We start from the raw sequence: 21621 nt of genomic DNA on the forward strand, positions 1-21621 counted from the left end.
TTTTATATAGTTATTTTTTGGAAAGTCATACCTATCTCAAGTTTAATTTTTTAATTTTTGTTTTACTTTAGATCTCTGTTGCCAAAGAGGGAGTGATTCTGGAACAGAATTAGAAGGTTCATTGTGGACTGGGTAGAAGGCAGAAATGAGAAGGATGACTAACCTGCAAGATGTAACCTTATTAACAAGGGCCTGCTACAGATCCAGGAACTAACTTATTGACTTTGAATTCATTGGGGATCTGCTTATCCAATATGCCACACAATAGACATAGAATTGTAAATAGACTATGAAGATACAGATAAAACTGATCATATCTTTAGTTGTCAGATCACAGGAAGAAATGAGGTATATCATGATTAGAAGTGCCTCTTTTTCAATCCTGAGATTTTTGCTGTGACCTAAAACCAATCATTTTACCATCATTTTCAACTCTCCATTTATAAAATCAATACCTTATATCCATTATTTGTTTGGGAACCATGAGAATAATATATGTAAAGCACATTGGACAATTTTGTAAGTTCTTCTATCCTTGACCATTTTATTATAACTCCAGCTATAGATTGGTAGTTTATTTAAAATTAAGAATTAAAAATGTATAGTAAGGAAAGGAGGGACACCTTAAAAATTAGTTTATTTTCAAAGCTGGCAAGAAAAAATATCTAGAGAAAATGATCTCTTTGAGACCTTCCTGGATATAAAATATACATCTTTATGTTAAGACAAATGGAAATCTTGTCTTGACAGATTTCAAATCCACTAGAATTGATTTGATGAAGTCATTTGAAGTGCCCAAGCCTGTTGCTTTCCAATCTGTACCTGCAGAGTATAGAAAGGTTATTTAACTTGCCTCTTAAAAAAAAAAAAAAAAAAAAAAAAAAAAAAAAAAAAAAGCAAAACAGTTGGTTTTGCATGCAACTCATTTCCTAACTCTTAGAGGGTCTCCAAAATTTTAGTGAGTCTCTTAAAAATTTTTAAGTACTTCTTTGTCCTTCTTTCCCATCTAACCCCTTTCCTTTCTTGCTTCAGTTTTCTGAATAGCATAGTTCATAGTGAAACCTCCTGTTAATAAGGGCAGCAGAGGAGTGATAATGTATTTTTGTTCCTTCCTGTCAATGGTAGCACTTGGGCCAGCAATGTGTGCCAGCTTAGTGGCAGAAGGATGCTTTAATATTTTCTAGAGGTAAAAGGACCAGTTCAATTTACTGCCTTGGCCAACTCAGCAGTTTCATTCAGTTGTGGCACAGAAATGGATGTTTTAGTTAAAACAAAAAAATGGGGGGGAGGGTGCAGAGAAAGAATTGTACTCTCGGTTTGCTGAGTTTTGTGTCAGTGAAATCAAGGAAAATTGATTTCTTTTCCTCTCCTTGGAAAATGCTAGAGCTCTCCACAAAGCAAATAAGGAGTTAAAATGAGTAATATCAAATAAAAGCAGAGGCCTTAAAGAAACAGCAAACGATTTATTCCAGTGGTAATATAGGCTCTCTGGAGTAAGTAATGGGGGACCATGGGATAATACATTTATCCTTTCTGGGTAGGTAGCTGCTGATCCTTTCCATTCACCTTTTGATAGCAAAAAGAAGTGCTCATCCATAGTGAAGCTGGCATCAGTGCTAAAGAAGCCTCAGTCACTTTTGAGTGCCAGTTTGAAGAGACAATCCTAACACTCCCATTTTTAATGGATGGTGCATCATCCTGCTAAGGTAATAAGCCTGAAACCAAACAGTAGTTCTATCCAAATACTTGTTATTTTAAGGAGAGGGTCAATGTGATTTGTTACCTTAGGAGAGAAAGGGAGAGATTATTTGTTGGAGTTTAAATAAAATTGATTTTTTCAGCTTCAGGATCCAGATCATTCATTGTGCTAACAGTGTTTCAAGCCCCACTGAATATACAATTTATAAAATTCACTATCTATTTTTTTTGATGATGCCTTGTTTGCTGATGTTAATTCCATCTCACTCTGTGGTTCGGTAACTTCATATTAAAAAAAAAATTGGATCTTGTGATGGAGAGCCATGCCTCTTTTAATAATCAATAAACATTTATTAAGTATCTATTATGTGCCAGACACTGTGCTGAGCTCTAGAGATATAAATATAAAAAGAAAGACAAGTATTACCCTCAAGAAGCTCACAATCTAATGGGGCAAAACACACAAAAGGAAGCTGAAAAGGGGAGGGAGGGAAGGAGAAAGATGAAGAAGTCAGTCAGAGTAATCCCAAAATAGTACAACCAAATGAGAAATAAGGGGACGTTTGAGCTGAGTTCTCTCCTTAAATAGAGGTTTGGATTTCATGGCCTTATCTTCCAGAGTAGCTAGAGGGTGATGGTGATGATGAGATGGAGTACTTAGCCTGATGAGACCTTATAGGAAGTTGAGATTATATTAATGTTGGGCTTCCTGGACATGGTTTGATAAGTCAATTAGTGTTAGTATAGCCATGTGAAAAGATTAGATAAGAAGTTTAATCATTATAACTTAATTTCTAGAAGCAAAAGTTGAATAATGATTCAATAATAATTCAATAATATCAACAATATTCAATAATTCAATAATAGTATTACATAAAGGTACTATAGAGATTAGTTTAGTAATACTTCCAAGTTCTCTTCAGAATAAAATGACTATCATTTAAAATAAATTGAGGAAAAAGAACAATTAAAGCAAAAGTTAGAGAAAGCAAATTTCCCGTAAGTGAATTAGAGGTCATTTCATTTCTCTGCATTTCCATTCTCTTATTTCTAAAACAACACTATTATTTTCAAGAGATCAATGAGATAAAGGCCAGAGTTCCATAGGTTAATGCTTGCCCATGGTATCTGAAGTTAAAGAAAATGTTAACAATAAGACAAGATATGATTCTAACTAGGCTTGGTCCATTTACAGCTAATGCAAAGCTGCTTACTATGGAATTTCTCATGCTATGATAAGGCACCAATAAGATAGTATAAAAGCAAAATCTTTCTTCACCATTAAGACATTTTGAATATTTAATTGTTGAAAATTATTAAATAAAACAAAGAACATAGGAAAGGCAAAGTTCTCTCTAAAATCACTAAGGTTAGTGTCACCATTTTTCAGATAACAACAACAATAATACACGTTTCATACAACTTTCAAGAACAACTACTTCAGATAGTCAGATACTTCAGACTTTATATCCATTTTAAAGTGGATAAAATTCAGTATTAGAGCAGTAATTATGACTTGCCTAGAATGACATATCTAAAGAGCAAAATTCAAATCTGGGTCTCTACTGACTCATCATACTCACCTGCCTTCAGTAGAAATCTATGAACAAGATTGGGTAGTTTATTAAGATAAGGATCTGGAAAGCAATGCCTTTAATGAAGGGTTTAACACAGTAAAAAGGAATAAGGTTTATTGACAGTTATCAACAATAAAGATCATTAAAAGATTACCTCTTCCTTTTTCTTGGACATAATTAGTATATCTTGTCACAGTGAATATTCAGAGTATTGTTTTGCTCAGCTTTTTATCTAATTTTTTAAAAAATTAATATAATCCACCTCCATTGTTCTATATTTGATTCCTTATCATGGTGTGAGGATCACCTTGGGAACTCAGAGAGAACATAACCCCAGCCAGATCTTAAGCTGGAAATGCTTATATTATAAGCCCAGTGATAAAGAGATAATTCACCTAGCTAAAATGAGAGATCCTTACCTCCAGAATATTAAGCATATGGTGATTATTTCTTTTCCAGTTCACACAAATGGAGGGATTTCAATCTATATCAATAAAGAGAATATCAGTGCTACTGAATCATGAATCTCTATGAAGCATTAATGGATCTATAGTATCTCTTATAATCTAGAAATGCCTTCAATCTTTTTTGGGGAAAGGTGGGATAAAAATTCTAAATAAAAAACATAAAATATGGGTGAGGAAAGGATTGGTCCCTCACCAAATCCCCAGACAAGGATATAATCAAAAAAAGTCAGAAGAATATATTGAGGTGTTAAATTAAGTATCAAAATGTGTCTCTTCCCCTCTTCCTCTATAAAGTGTGAAAAATGTCTGATTTAATTGGAAAAGGAACATGGTTATTGGTTGAGGGAGAAAAAAACTGACCATGCTACCTTATCATCCTTAAAAAGCACAAATATAGTTTTCAATTACTTCAGGTGAAAGCCAGCCTTGGAGGAAATATCTAGTCTTTGAAAGGGAATTGCTTTTCACATATTGGAGAAGGGATGTAGATATCCTTCTCTCTCCTCCTCTCTTCCTTCTCTTTCTCTTCTTTTCTCTTCTCTCTTCTTTCTCCTCAGAATTATATAGGGGGTTTTTTGTATTTACTGAACTTCCTATATCATCTTAATAATATGCCTTTGCTTTAAGTTTATTGTCTTACCAAAAGAAGCTTGGATATTTGTGATCTATAACTGTAGAGGCCCATGGCTCAAACATATCCTTTTGAAATCATAGGAATAGTAGTCACTTCCTCAGGGACCCAACCTGCAAACTCATGTGTGCTGAATTGTGGAGGTAACATAGAGAAAGAAACACAAAAATATTGGTTTATCATAATGTTATAAAACATAATAGAATAAGTACACTAAATGTTATCCCTTAAACTAGACAATTTGATGAATTTATCTTCTATATTTATATTCTCCATCAGATAATTTACTTTGTGCATTTTTTGGCAGCAAAAATAAACATCTATAGAATCTGTGATTAGGATGAATGGATGTTGGAGAAGCAAGGTCCAGATCTTATCTTATAATTAGATTCAGGTATTTGAGGGGCTATCATTTGAAAGAAGAATTGGACTTGTTCTGTTTGGCCCTACAGGTCTAAATCAGGAGCAGTGTGTGGAAGTTTCAAAAAGGGAAACTTAAGCTTAATATCAGGGGGAAAAAAATCCTAAAAAACAGTACTCTGAATATGGAATGGGCTATTCTACATCCAAGTAGTTTAGATGAGGTGATAAATACTCACTGAAGGTCATTAAGGAGAACCTGGATAACCACTTACCAAGCTTTACAAATTGGGGATTAATTACATGGATTGAACTAGTTGACTATTGTGATCCCTTGCAAAATTAAAATTATATGATTATATGTCTCTGTGATTCATCTTCCAATTTGACTTTGTTCAGGTCAACTTTTATGACACTATATTGATGACACCAAATCCTAGAACACTACGGAAACTTTTAAGTGACATCTATGCTCCCTTAAAAAAAAAAAAAAAAATTTATCCAGTCATCTACAAAGGAAAAATAAAGTGGATGAAGAATAAATATTGCACAGGTTATTGGAATAAGTAGCTCATTAAGTTCATTCATCAACATACATTGGACAGAATTACAATCAATGAGCTATACATAGAATTGAATAAGTTAAAGAAAAGTTCATGTTAGTTCGAATTCAGGGAAGCACATATCATTTTCAATTATTCCAAACTGCACACTACCAGAAGCCCATCTTTGCAACATTACTATTCTTCTGGTGATACTGTTTGAATATGCGTCATAAACCATGTTTTCAAAAGAATCACAAGTGAGCTAAAAGATAATGGAGTAAGGAATAATGGGTATAAACATGTTTCAGGATATTACCAAGATGTCTTGTATGAATGTGCTAAATGGCATCAAATTCATCATCAGTGAAATTTATGATTGGAAAAGTAAATCAAATTTGTAGCAAAAGTGAGATATAATAGAGGGATAAAAATGATATGATTTTACTGGCATCCACAAAATATTAAAAGAACCTCATGTGAAGCTTCCAACACCCTGGGAGAACCTCCTTTGTAGACTTATGAAAAAACAGGAATAAAAAACATACCAAATAAGAGGGCTTAGATGATGATGATCTGTGCTGGTGTATATATACCCATACCAAACATATCAGTGGGACAGCAGATACACTGAAGCATTACCTGAAGCTGATTTTTAATCTTATTTTGACTTCCTAATGATATCTAGATTTTAAAGTAAGAAGATCTGTTATAGGCCAGTGGCCTTGAACAAAGCACTTAACTTTTCTGAGTCTTATTTTCCTTTTCATACCTTTTCATACCTCAAAAGGCCCTTAGCGTTCATCTAGTCCAACCTCTTAATAATGCAAATGAGGAAATTGTACTTGACCTTCTAGACTTCCTGTATTGTTCTATTGCTATTTCATCCTAGAATCTCCCACAGTACCTGAGTCCTCCTTGACCTAGAGAATATAAGAAAAACAGTTAATATATATGTGTAAATTATGTTGATTGTTTTCATTATTATTACTCACTTTGTTATCATTTTTGATAAAGTATTATATTACTATGCTACCTTTCTCATTTTTCTTTTCATATTCTGTGGTACTTGATAAGTGTGGATTACCTAAAGGCAGCCCATTTGTATTTTCTGGTGCTTATGACACAAATCTAAATTTTTTTCATGAACCCCACTAATTTTTTAAATGAATCTACATGACTTGGTTATCTGTTCAATGTTTTTCTCTTGATGTCTTGGTTAAGTCTGAGTTTATATTAAATGTATATAATTAAATAAAAGTATTATATCTTTGCCGAGAATGGGGTCATGGAGAATCAGACATGATTAAAACAATTCAACAACAACAAATAAGATTGTAGGGCAGCTGAGTGGCACAGTGGATAGACTGCCAAGCCTACAGTCTAGAAGATTCACCTTTTTGGGTTTAAATCTAGGCTCAGATACTTACTAGCTAAGTGAACTTAAGCAAATTATTTGCCTCACTTTCTTCATCTATGATAATAACTGGAGAAGGAAATGGCAAATGACTACAGTATCTTTACTAAGAAAACCCCAAATGGGATCACAAAAATCACATATGACTGAAAGATGACTGAACATTAGGTTGTAACATCATCTTCCATGGGCTCACCAAAAACAACTTTGAAACATCTCCAGTAAGTGACAAGAAAAAAAAAAAAAAAGGTATGATGTATCTCATCCTCTTCTGACATGATTTGATATATTCTCCTGGGTTATATATTTTAAAAGCATTTCATCCCAAGTAGTTTAGATATTATGAGTGTGGGGAATGGAGAAATCTACTTGAAATGTTATTTTAAATTTTTATGGATTGATTTAACTGAGTCATTGTGTCCAAACAATTCTATTTGTGATAAAGGTCTGGTTTCAGTAGTTTGTTGGATAGATTATCAAGAATAATTTGAAACCTATGTTTGAAGCAAGATAATTTTGTTGTCCACTAATTTATGAAAGATATCAAACTCTTAGTGTATAATTTTTAGGTTTAAGGCTATGTTTTACAAGGTATTTTTTGGCAGGTGCTAAATTTTTGTAACCTACAGTAAGGCATTACACCGTTTCAACATTTTCATTTTCATATAATCTATACCAATCAATAAATACAGCCTCTTTAAGGATAGCACCTATGTAATATCTAGCGTCAGTGATCTGGTCCTGAAGTGCTATCAAAAATCCCCTCTACTTTTTATTTAAAAAAAAAATCATTTGACCAATACTTATTTGTTAACCTGCCTTTGATTGAGTTTAAATTCCTCACCCATAGAGAATCTTGGAACTCAGCTCTTTAATCGTGGCCATTTCATAGCCTCTATCCAGAGGTAAACTACTTCTGGTCACATTAAACAAATCCCTTAGTGTATAACTATTTTTCAGCCTTTATTTCAGCCTGTATTTTTATGCAGCCATTATGCCTGCATGTTGCAGAAGTATCTCTGCAAGATTTTAACTAGTTTCTAATGTGATCTGAGAATATCCAGCAATCTACTTCCTCTCTTTTGACCACAATATATTCATCTTTACTTAGGTTTATGACCTCTTCTTATTCCTTCCTCTAGTTTTCAACTTTTTTGGTACAATTAATGGAGAAATGATCTTGGGACAGTATGCTATTACTTTTGAACTAAATGTTATGTAAACTACTGTATATTTAAAAAGAAACCTTTTGATGTTGTTGATGAGTAAATATGATATTGACTGTCTCAAAGACATTTCTATATTGATTATACCACAAAAAGGTAAGGAGAAAAAGAAAGGAAGGAGAAATGAAGAATGGTGACAAACCTATGTGAAAATTAATATTTCTTAGTTAAAAGGGAAGATATTTCTAGATTGTAAATATTTCTCAGATTACATTTGAAATTGGTTAGTTAAAAACTGTTCAACAATCATTTCCTCAGTCCAACTGGTCACATAAATAAGAGAACTTGGGAGATATAAATCTTAGCAAAAGCCACATATTTTAGAAAGTAACTCTATCTTTAGGGACAGAAGTAAGGAAAAACACCATACTCAAATATGATGAATTTTTTAATTAGTCTATTGACAAGGACCCTTTAAAACCATTGTTCTCTCTCTTTCTCTCTTATTAATTTGTATACTTAAATTGACTATAACTGTATTGCCCTCTAGAAAATATTTATTTGGAACACAGCAAGAGAAGGCTAGACCTAAAAATATAATGAAACTTTTTTAGTTTTCTTTCAAAATTAGCACTAAACAGTTTCATGTTTATATCTTAGTCATTTATTTTAGAATATAGAAATTTATAAGTAAAATAAAATAAAAAATAACTTCACATGTCTTTGACCATAGTAGGTACACATTTAATAGCACTACTGAGAAGCTACTGTATTGGAAAGATAACAGTGATATTAATTTCAACCCAGCTAAACTGTCTTATATAGCAAAATAAGTACAGCATAATTAGACTTATTGGTATATAAACAAAGACAATGCCTTTAATTCCTCTTATAAATGTATTTACATGTAATAAACAAGAGGAAAATAAGTCAATTTAAAAGGCTAAAAGTCTCATTTTCTTGTAAAGTAAGAGCTGAATTTTTCCTTGTGTGAATTCCTCAGATTGTGTCCAACAAAGAAAAAAATTTTCCCATGCGAATAAAATAATAGATAGTCTGGCCTTCAAAGAGCAGAAGTAGTACCAATGGGTAGAAGGTGAAAAGAGGCAAATTTCATCTTGATTGAAGAAAAAACTATCTAATAATTGGAGTGATTTCAAAGTGGAAAGAGCATCACAGAAGGTAAGGGGTTCCTACTCATTATAGATCTTCAAGCAAAGACTAGTTATACAGTCAGTAGTAAAGAAGCATTTGTTGAATTGTTTTCCTATTGCCGGCACTATGCTAAGTGTTAAAGTTACAAACAAAAAAACCAAACAACAAAAAGGCAAAATCATGACCTGACCTTAAGAAACTCACAATCTAAAGGGAGAGACATGCAAATAACTACATATAGAATACATGGTAATTACAGAAAGTAATCTCAAAGGAAATCTTAAATATGTTATATAAGGACTTTGTTTTTTCAGGTATATGTTACACTAGATATTGTCTGAAGTTCCTTCCAAATGTGAACTTTTGTAACTATGTAACTATGACTATAATTAAGGTACTAAGCTCAATGATGTAACTTTAAAAAAACTGAACCAGAAATATTTCTGGTATTACTCTGGAATTTCTCCCCTAATAATATACACTAAACATAGTATAGGATATAAAATCAAAAATTGGAGACTTTTGTCCTAATCCTGGTACATTAGACAACTGGATATCCAGTGATAATATTATCACTGATGCAAAGATCACTTTTCAAAAGTTAGTTTATTCTACAACTTCTAAAAATAATATCCACACAATAAATTTAAAAAGAAAACAGAAAAAAACTAGAAGCAACCTGTTAACTTTGGTTTAACTGATGAATATAAATATATTCATTCTGACTCCCTCAGGCAAGGAATAACATAGTTAAGAAAGAGAAAAGAAAATGGAAACACAGAAAGAACATTGTCTTTTGGAATCAGAGGACTATATTCCAATCCCACCTATGAAGCTTATTGTCTATAAAACTATCAACAAATTTTGCCTGGTTTGTCACTTGTAACATCCATAGGTTAAACTATATAGCTTTCTGAATGCCTTTCCACAGGATCCATGACTTATGATTACAAGAAGAAAGTCATTGAATTTCTGCAATGACTTCATCCTAAGATATTTCTCAATTATAATAACAAAAAATTGATTTTTTTTAAGGAACAAAGAGTAAAATAGATAACATTTGAAGAAAAAAAAGACTGAAAGTCTACAGAAGTGTTTTCTGAATAATGAAGAGTGATTTGGAGCTTTTTATAGGGATAATCGTTTACTAGAATTCAAAAATAGGATTGTTGGGAAAGTATTGGGAAACAGAATAAGGGCCTTTTTAAGGTAGCAACTCAATAAGAATATCAAGGGAGTTCTTGAAAGAATAGGTCGCTTCCAAGAAAATGCTTACTGCTTAAGAATAAAAATATCCTTAGAGACAGATATGAATGCAATATTCCAAGCAACAAAAATAAGAGTGGGGTCAAAATGATGACAGAATTACCAATACCATCAGAGAAAAAATAGCAGGCCAATGATGATTCATACCAAGCTTTAAATAGAAATACAGACTGATGAGAACATCTAATATGTGACAAATATTGTGACCTATAGCCTTCCTAAGCTCTCTCTTAAGAACAACATTAAATGTTCTGAAAAATTCAAGAATACATGTGAAAAAGAATTTATGGAATTTTTGTTTATTTATTTATTTGAATTGGGAATTTAAAGTTAGAAAAGATCTAAGATATCTTCAAGTCCTGCCTCTTCATTTTTCACATTTAAGGGAACTGAAGCACAGAGGCATTAAGTGATTGGCTCATATAGCTAGGAAACATGAGGTAGGATCTGAAACCAGGTCTTCCTAATCCAAAGTCTAACACTATGCAGTATATCACATTGTGTTTGCCTATCAATGCTCACTGAATATATCATTTTCTATTCATAAATGTTCACTGTCATTCTTTATCTTTTAAATTACTTCTAAACCTCTTAATATGACATTCAAGATCTATTGAGGTTCCCCCCTTCTACATTTCTATAGCTAAAAATTCTACTGTGAACATATTTTCTTCTCTAGTCTCAGGGAACTATTTGCTGTTCTCCAAATATGGTCTGGATTTTATCTCTGGTATTATAAATCTAGAACCTCAAGGATGTTCAGAAACTTTTTCATCTAACTCCTTCATTTAACAGATAAGAGAACTCAGATACAGAGAAGTTAAGTAAATTGCCCAGGGTCATATGGATAGAAAATATTGGAGGGAGGATTTAAACTCAGGTCCTTGGATTCCAAAGCCAGTGCTCTTTCTACTGCTTCATGCTACCTCTTCAGTGTCTCCATGTGCAAGTGTACATATGTGTATGTGCATGGTTAATCTGCCTGAAAAGCTACCTTGCCTCCCCTCCATCTCTAAATCTCAAAATCCTACCCATCCTTTAAGGTCTAGTGAAAATGCCACTTTTTTCATGATTCTTTTCCAATTCCTTTAATAAGATGTTATCTCTTCTTTCTATGAATTCACATGAAATATCATATTTACAAATATTATATTATAAATATCATTAAGGTGCTTGTTACATTCTGCCACAAGTTATTGTTTGTTGCTCATCTTCAAGGAGCAATAAAATCATAACATACTTGAGGTCAAAGGAATGCATATTATTAATTGTATCACAGATTTTGAATAAAAAAAACATCAGAAACTAGCTAGTCTAGGAATATCATTTTATAAATATGGAAACTAATCTAGAGAGATTATATTATTTGCCCCAGATTTTATGGATGTAGGATGTAGACATAGGATATCTGGCTCCAAATCCACCACTCTTTACTATCCCACAGTGCTTTGCAACCATATTGCAACAACATATGTTATTAAATGAGGAAATAACTTAAATGCCACCTCTTCCATGAAGTCTTCCTGATTAACATATTCATAAGTTATTACTTTCTACTCTGAATTCCTTTTGCATTTCTTTTGCACATCCAAGTGGCACTTATTACTAGACTATAAACCCTTTGAGTAGCAGCCATGTCTTATTCATTTTGCGTGCCTCACAGAGTAACTTTCACATTGTGAGTACTTTGATATATTTAGAGATTAAGTGAAATAATGAATGGTTACTCAATGTAGAATTTGTTGGGTGAACAAATGGACTTTGGATTTAAAGTACAAACAGACCATAAAATATGAACTTGATCATCACTCTACTGTTATGGATATAAAATTCTTTAGACTTGATATCCATATAAAAATAATTAAAATTAATTAAATTGCCCAACTATTTACTGAGTTCATTACTATGGGCTGAGAATTATGACATAATGTGGAAGATATAAAATAACATGATAAACTCTCTTTTACCAGCAAGTAGTTTATAACTAAGCTTTAAAAAATGAAATTCAGTCAAAAAATACTTGAGCAAAAACTTTTCATTGAATTCATTGTTCAGACTGAAATAATTACAAGTGTTGCATTATATAGATACATTTCTAATAACTCTAGGAAAAACACTCAATTCCAGAGGCCCTAAGAAAAACCGAACCTAAGAACATCATATGTGGGACTAAGAACCTTCATCTGTGACCCAGAAATTAGGCTGAGTACAAGAAGGAAACTTTGTAAATGGCTAAACTAGTGCTTCAGCTGAAATGGGACAGATGTTTAGAAAACAGCCTTCTTTTCCAATTCAAGGAAAATGTATAGAGAGCATTGTCAGACTTAGGAAAAACCAAGGTTTAATAATAACTTGGGAGCAGATCATTAAACGTTTAGAAACAGTACAGTACACATCTCCTTGGTTCTCAAAGGAAAAAGAGTTAGATCCAGATGAGTAGAAATTAGTAGGAGAGCAACTATGTGAATACTACAATGATAATGAACCTGACTCAATTTCTAAAGAAACACTTTATACATATAACTTAATACAACTGGCTTTAGGAAATCATATAAGTATTAGAATAAGAAAAAAGAAGAAAGAGCAAGAGGGGGAGGATCAAGACAAACTAGGTGAAAACGATGAAGAATTAGACAAGGAGTTAAGTACAATTCTGATGAAATTAAGGAGTGTGGTGCTTCACAGCAGGAGCCATTAGGGCATTCCCTATCTCATGACCCTCCCCCCTCAATTAACCCTTCATGGGTGAAGGGAGAAGGAGGAGGGGAAGGGGCAGTGACACAATCAACACCACCTATGAAGCAGCCTATGACAAGATTACAAAAGGCACTGGTTAAGACTAAAAAAGGACAGGATATATCTGATTTAATAAGTCATACCCTGTGATTGAAGAGCTTGACTCTTCATGTCAACAATGGAGAAGATATCCTCCTTCTGATCTGTAAAAAATTAAGGATTTGAAAAAGAGTTGTACTCTTTATGGGGCTACATTATCTCATGTTAAGATGACACTAGAAAATTTGGCTTATGAAATTTTAAGCCCTAGTGGTTGGAAATCCATAGCAAGGACATGTTTAAAACCTAGACAAAATTTGCTGTGGCTTTCAGAGTATAGTGAATTACGTAAGATATAAGCCCAACAAAATAGGCAGAGTGGAGTTAATATACAAATCACCTTTGACCAACTAGCAGGTAATGGTCAGTATGCAGATGATTTAGCACATATTAATTACCCCCATAGCAGCATATGAGCAAATTGCTGCTACCACTGCAATCAAAGCATGAGGCTCCCTTCCAGGAAAAGATGGAAGTAAAGCCTTCACCAAAATATAACAAGATCCCAATGAACTTTTGCTAATTTTGTGGGATATTTGCAAACAGCTGTCACAAGAACCATTGGAGAAAATGCAACTACAGAAATAATGACCAGACATCTGGGTAAAGAAAATGCTAATAAGGTTTGTAGAAGAATTATATGGGGACTACACAAAGATGCTCCTTTAGAGGAGATCATAAGACACTGTGCCACAGTGGGCACAAGTGCTTATTATACCCAGACTATGATGAACATAGGAAGACAGGGTCCCTCTTGGCAAGGGACTTCCAGAAAAAACTCGTCAATGCTTTCAGTATGGAAAAGTTGGACATCTGAGAGCTCAGTGTAGGCAAAGAGATAGAGTGAGAGGACAAGGTGAGAGAAGACCTAAAACCCTATGTCCAAAATGCAACCGAGGTTTCCACTGGGCCTCAGAAGGTAGATTGACCCAGGGAAATGAGAGGCAGGGCCCAGCTCCAAAACCTCAAACAAAAAACAGGTGGGGCATGATGGCAGCCAAGGTTACACCCAGAGAGTCTTTAGAAGTTCAGGACTCTGATATGATCAATCAGCAGAGAAGCAATCTGATAGAAGAAAGGGATTACATGATCAATCAGCCAAAAAGCAATCAGATGGGAGAAAGGGATTACAATATAGGCTTTTTAACCCAACAGAAGGTCAGTGTCCAGTGCAAGCGGCTCCAATGTAATTGCCAGGTGATGAGAAGAGATTTAGAAAGTAGATAATAGAAGGGACTAGATAGGTTAACTGTTTGGGAGAAAGGGTTTGCTTGTATCTCTACAGATGGAGAAGGAAACAGATGGGTGTCAACAAGCACCTGGAGAGAAACCAAAAAAGAAAAAAACCTCAAAACAAAGGAGAAGACCTAAGAAACATCTGAAACTGAAAGAGCATGGCTAATAATGAGACTGTTACACAACTTCAGAACCAGCAGGAATCATTGGATTTCCTGAGATAAAAAATTATCGATAAGACTGTTGCAGAACTTCAAAACCAGCAGGAATCATTGGATTCCCTGAGACATGAGAACAATGATACAGGACTTCAAAACTTGCAGGAATCATTGGATTCCCTAATACATGATAAGACTATTGCAGGACTTCAAAACTTGCAGGAATTATTGGATTCCTGAAACATGAACTAATGGTCAATAAATTCCTTTTGGACTATTTCTAGGACTTTCAGACATGTATAATTCCTCATGTTGATTCATGTTATTTGTTACATCACTACTAGCCTGTGTTACTATGTGCTTATGTAATTTATGTAATTATGTGAAATACCTCCAATGTTGATACTATGTATACTTGTTTCAAATGAGACCCTTCAGAAATCCACTTATCTGATTTGATTTCCCATTCCCTTTGGTGTTTTCATCTCCCTTCCTAAGACATCAGGAAGGGCGTGATCACCTCCTTTTATGGTGTTATCATTCCTTTGTTGAAGAGTCAGGGAAGATCACCTTTTTTGGGGGGTTCTCACCTCCTTGAGAAGTCAGGGAGGTCATGACCACCTATGTTCTAAAACAAAAGAAAGCGAGAGATGTTATGGGCTAGAACTCTGAACTTGAAACAAAGATTCTTACAAGGTGCTAAGTCAGTGGAATTGATAGAGACAATGGTTATCTAGTTTAGCATGGTTCAGTATGTTAGTATTTAATCTTACAACAAATAATGGTTTCCTAGTGATATAATGATTGGTTTATAATCAGTGTGGAGCATGTAAGCAGGGACTAAGAGCCACAGAAGACACAGAACACACAAGTGCACTAGAAGCTCTTGGAGCCAAGGAGAGAATTTCAATTCCACCTTCAGTCAAGCTCCTGGTGGCAGGCTCTCCTCCTGCATTTCCCCACTGAGATCAAGGCCAGTCTGAAAGGCCTCCAGAAAGCTGCCCAGCCCCAGGAAGGAGATAATAAAGGATTTAGACTTTAACCCCTGGCTACTCTTGTTGTGATTATTGAGCCGAAAAGAAGGCTGCTTCCAGAGACCCCAAGGAAACCAAACAAGAGAACATTACAATCCTCAGCTTTTCTCCCAATTTCAAATCATCATGTGGTGTAGAGGCTGAGAGCAGAAGAGAAAGAAAGAATAAAGACAATTGATTGTAGCACCCTGGAGAGTTCCCAAAGCTGGCATAATAAAATTGACAAAAGGAAATGCAGGACACACAGTCTCAATATGGTAGATAGTTCCTCTTAGGCCAAAAATCTACACAGAGTTTCCAGATGGGGTAAGTCACTGCTATCCTCGTCCCTTCTCAAGAAAGTATAAAAAATAATAACAAAATATATTAGAGGATGGGAGCCAAGATGGTGAAGAGGAGACAGGTCTTTGAGCTCTTCCTGGCTTCCCTCAGAATCAATATCAGATCAAGCCTCTGAAAGAATTTTGGGGTGGTAGATCCCACAAATATTTGGAGTGTAACAAGTTTCCAGTAGAAGAACGTCAGGAAGGGTCTGTCTCAATTGGGCAGGGGGGAGAGGCTCTTAGCCAAAATACAGCAGCATTGGCTGCTATGTCCAGGTTCAGAAGCCAGTAGAACAGCAGACTACTTGTGATACCACCAAAGCGACTATAGAAGGCAAATTGTGAGCCCCTAAAACTCAACATAACAAGCAGGGCTTGGCAAAGCAAAAGAATCTGGAAGCACCAGCCCCAGGGCATCATGAAGATACTGCTGCCTGTAGAGAAAGCTTGGGACAATCTCTCTTTTGCCTTAAGAACAAACCTCAACCTTTAAAAATGAACAAAAAAGCAAAAACTGCTCAGACCACTTAAAGCTATTATAGAGACAGGGAAAAACAGACCTCAAACCCTGAGAACACTATAGGCAAAACGTCTCCAGATGAAGCCTCAAAGGGTGAAATGAGTTGCTCTCCAACTTAAAAGGCTCTCTTGGAAGAATTCAAAAAGGATCTTTAAAAAGAGAAGAAAAATGGGAAAAGGAAATGGGAGTTCTGGAAAAGGAAATTCAGAAACTGCCTGAAGAAAATTACTCTTGTTTAGAGGAGGGGATGGGGGAAAGGAGCGAGAAAAAAATGGAACATAAAGTTTTACAAGAGTGAATGTTCAAAACCATCTTTTACATGTATTTTGAAAATAAAAAGCTATTTATAAAAAAGAAAAAAGAAAATCACTCCTTAAAAATAGATTTGGAGAAATAGAAAAAGAAAACTATTTTTTGAAAAACAGAATTGGTGAAATGGAAATGAAAAAAAAATTTTAAATAAAACTGGTGAAATAGGAAAAAAAACCAATTAACTCATTTAAAATTTCAATTGGACAAATGTGAAAGAAAGCAAAAAAGCTAACTGAAGTAAATAATTCACTAAAAATAAGAATTGAACAAATGGAAATGAATGACTGAATGAGACATCAAGAATCAGTCAAAGAAAACCAAAAAAAAAAAAAAAGAAAATATAGAATAAAATATAAAATACCTCATTGAAAAAACAACTAACCTGGAAAACAGAACCAGGAAAGACAATCTAAGAATTTTTGGACTACATGAAAAACAGGATTTAAAAAAGAGTCTAGAAAACATCTTTCAAAGAAAAATAGCTCTGATGTCCTGGAACCAGGGAGTAAAATAGCCATTGAAAGAATCCATCAATCACCTCCTGAAAGATACCTCAAAATGAAAACTCCCAGGAATATATTGATTTCAGAATTATCAGATCAATTATCAGAAAAAAATATTGCATTGCCAGAAAGAAATAATTCAAATATCACAATCAGGATTACACAGGATATGCAGTTTTTACTTTAAAGGATAAAAGGGCCTGGAAAATGATATTCCAGAGGTGAAAAGAACTTGAACTGCAGCCAAGAATCAACTGTTCAGCAAAATTAAACATTATCTTTTTGGAGAAAGATGGTCATTCAATGAAATAGGAGATTTTCATTTATTTTTGATGAAAAGACCAGAGCTGTACAGAAAAATTGATCTTCAAACATAGAACTGAAGAGACATATAAAACTGTAAAAGGGATAGGGGAAAAAAAACTGTTTTTAAAAGTTAAAGCATTTATATCCCTTTATGGGAAGAAGATAAGTATAACTCTTGAGATCTGTATCTTTGTTAGAGGTATACTTAGAGGGTAGTAGGTATAATTTGACTTTATTGTGATAATATAAAAAAGAAACCAGGGTGTAGAAAGGGGGTTTTACTGGAAGAAGAGGAAAGAGGAGATAAAATGTGATAAATTACTTCACATGGAGAAGCGAAAAAGACCTATTACATTTGAGGGAAAGAAGGGAGGGGGATGAGCATTGTGTGAATCTTAATCTCATCAGATTTGGCTCAAAGAGAGAATATCAGACATGTTTCATTTCATAAATTTGTCTCACCCTATAGGGAAGTAAGAGGGGAAAGGGTAAAAGAAAGAGGAGGCTGTGCTTGCTTCGGCAGCACATATACTAAAATTGGAACGATACAGAGAAGATTAGCATGGCCCCTCCGCAAGGATGACACGCAAATTCGTGAAGCGTTCCATATTTTTTTATGCTTCAGGTGAAGTCAAAAAAGCAGGGGTAGCCATCCTTATCTCAGATCAAGCAAAAGTAAAAATTGATCTAATTAAAAGAGATAAGGAAGGTAACTACATCCTGCTAAAGGGTAGCATAAAGAACGAAGCAATATCAATATTAAACATATATGCACCAAGTGGTGTGGTACTCAACTTCCTAAAGGAGAAGTTAAGAGAGTTGCAAGAAGAAATAGACAACAAAACTGTAATAGTAGGAGATCTCAACCTTGCACTCTCAGAATTAGACAAATCAAACCACAAAACAAATAAGAAAGAAATTAAAGAAGTAAATAGAATATTAGAAAAATTAGGTATGTTGGATCTTTGGAGAAAATTGAATGGAGATAGAAGGGAATATACTTACTTCCTCAGCAGTTCATGGAACCTATCAAAAATTGACCATATATTAGGACATAAAGACCTCAAAATTAAATGCAAGAAAGCAGAAATAGTAAATGCTTTCTTTTCAGATCATGATGCAATAAAACTACATTCAACAAAAAGTTAGGGGAAATAGACCAAAAAGTAATTGGAAACTAAACAATCTCATCTTAAAAATGATTGGGTGAAGCAGCAAATTATAGATACAATTAATAATTTCACTCAAGATAATGACAATGATGAGACATCATACCAAAATTTGTGGGATGCAGCCAAAGCGGTAATAAGAGGGAATTTTATATCCTTAGAGGCTTACTTGAATAAAACAGAGAAAGAAAAGATTAATGAATTGGCTTGCAACTAAAAAACTAAAAAAGACCAAATTAAAACCCCAATCAAATACTAAATTGGAAATTTAAAATTAAAAGGAGAAATTAAAAATATTGAAAGTAAAAAAACTATTGAACTATTTAATAAAACTAAGAGTTGGTCTCTATGAAAAGCCAATAAAATAGATAAGTCCTTGGTAAATCTGATTAGAAAAAGGAGGAGGAAAATGAAATTAGTAGTCTTAAAATGAAAAGGAGAACCTTCCACCAATGAAGAGGAAATTAGAGAAATAATAAGGAGTTATTTTGCTCAACTTTATGCCAATAAATTTGATAACCTAAATGAAATGGATGACTACCTCCAAAAAATACAGACTTCCTAGACTAAAGAGGAAGAAGTAAATTGTTGAATAGTCCCATTTCAGAAAAAGAAATAGAACAGGCAATTAAACAACTCCCTAAGAAAAAATCCCCAGGACCAGATGGATTTACATGTGAAATTTACCAAACATTTAAAGAACAATTGGCCCCAATGCTATATAAATTATTTGATAAAATAGGGAATGAAGGAGTCCTACCAAATTCCTTCTATGACACAGACATCGTACTGATACCTAAACCAGGTAGGCTGAAAACAGAGAAAGAAAATTATAGACCAATCTCCCTAATGAATATTGATGCTAAAATCTTAAATAAGATATTAGAAAAAAGACTACAGAAAATCATCTCCAAGATAATACACTATGATCAAGTAGGATTTATACCAGGAATGCAGGGCTGGTTCAAAATTAGGAAAACTATCAATATAATTGGCCATGTAATAACAAATTAACAAAACCATATGATCATCCTCAATAGATGCAGAAAAAGCATTTGATAAAATCCAACATCCATTCCTATTAAAAACACTTGAGAGTATAGGAATAAATGGACTTTTCCTTAAAATAATCAGCAGCATCTATTTAAAACCATCAGTAAGCATCATATGTAATGGAGACAAACTGCAACCATTCCCAATAAGATCTGGAGTGAAACAAGTTGCTCCACTATCACCGCTATTATTTAATATTGTATTAGAAACGCTAACTATAGCAATAAGAGCTGAGAAAGAGATTAAAGGAATAAGAATAGGAATGAGGAAGCCAAATTATCACTTTTGCCGATGACATGATGGTATACTTAGAGAATCCAGAGATTCTGCTAAAAGTTATTAGAAATAATCCACAACTTTAGCAAAGTTGCTAGTTATAAAATAAACCCACATAAGTCATCAGCATTCTTATATATCACTAATAAAATCCAACAGTCAGAGTTACAAAGAGAAATTCCATTCAAAGTAACTACTGATAATATAAAATATTTAAGAATCTATCTGCCAAGGGAAAATCAGAAACTTTATGAGCAAAATTACAGACCACTTGTCACACAAATTAAGTCTGATCTAACCAATTGAAAATATTAAATGCTCTTGATAGGGCGAGCAAATATAATAAAGATGACAATATTACCTAAACTAATCTATTTATTTAGCGCTATACCAATCAGACTCCCAAAAACTATTTTAATGACCTAGAAAAATAACAACAAAGTTCATATGGAAAACAAAAGGTCAAGAATTTCAAGGAATTAATGAAAAAAATCAAATGATGGTGGCTTAGCTGTACCAGATCTAAAATTATATTATAGAGCAGCAGTTACCAAAACTATTTGGTATTGGCTAAGGAATAGATTAGTTGATCAGTGAATAGATTAGGTTCAAGGATAAAACAGTCAACAAAATAGCAACCTGGTCTTTGACAAACCCAAAGATCCCAGCTTTTGGGATAAGAACTTACTGTTTGATAAAATTGCTGGAAAAATTGGAAACTAATATGGCAGAAACTAGGCATTGATCCATACTTAACGCTCAGACACCAAGATAAGGTCAAAATGGGTTCATGACCTAGGCATAAAGAATGAAATTATTAATAAATTAGAGAAACATAGGATAGTTTACCTCCTCAGACCTTGTGGAAGGGAAGGTCTTTATGACCAAAGCAGAACTAGAGATCATTACTGATCACAAAATAGAAAATTCTTGATTATACCAAACTGAAAAGCTTTTGTACAAACAAAACTAATGCAGACAAGATTAGAAGGGAAGCAATAAACTGGGAAAATATTTTACAGTCAAAGGTTCTGATAAAGGCCCATTTCCAAAATATATAGAGAATTAACTCTAATTTATAAAAAATCAGCTTCATTCTCCAATTGAAAAATGGTCAAAGTTGATATGAACAGACAATTCTCAGATGAAGAAATTGAAACTATTTCTAGTCATATGAAAAGATGCTCCAAGTCATTATTAATCAGAGAAATGCAAATTAAGACAACTCTAAGATACTCACTACACACCTGTCAGATTGGCTAAGATGACAGGAAAAAATAATGATGATTGTTGAGGGGATGGGAAAACTGGGACATTGATTCATTGTTGGTGGAGTTGTGAACGAATCCAACCATTTTGGAGAGTAGTTTGAACTATGCTCAAAAAGTTATCAAACTGTGCATACCCTTTGATCCAGCAGTGTTACTACTGGGATTATATCCCAAAGAGATTATAAAGAAGGGAAAGGGACCTGTATGTGCAATGAATGTTTGTGGCAGCCCTTTTGTAGTGGCTAGAAACTGGAAACTGAATGGATGTCCATCAGTTGGAGAATGGCTGAATAAATTGTGGTATATGAAAATTATGGAATATTACTGTTCTGTAAGAAATGACCAA

The 21621-nt window shown here is 33.8% G+C and overlaps 1 non-coding gene across 1 annotated transcript; it reads left to right on the plus strand.

The window, feature by feature from the left end:
• Window positions 1-18013: 18013 nt before the first annotated feature.
• LOC111718925 lies at window positions 18014-18120 on the plus strand. The gene has a single exon (XR_002769293.1). It is a non-coding gene; the product is annotated as a U6 spliceosomal RNA (small nuclear RNA).
• Window positions 18121-21621: the final 3501 nt, after the last annotated feature.

Source organism: Sarcophilus harrisii, chromosome 2 (genome assembly GCF_902635505.1).
Source record: "Sarcophilus harrisii chromosome 2, mSarHar1.11, whole genome shotgun sequence".
Classification (NCBI taxonomy): domain Eukaryota; kingdom Metazoa; phylum Chordata; class Mammalia; order Dasyuromorphia; family Dasyuridae; genus Sarcophilus; species Sarcophilus harrisii.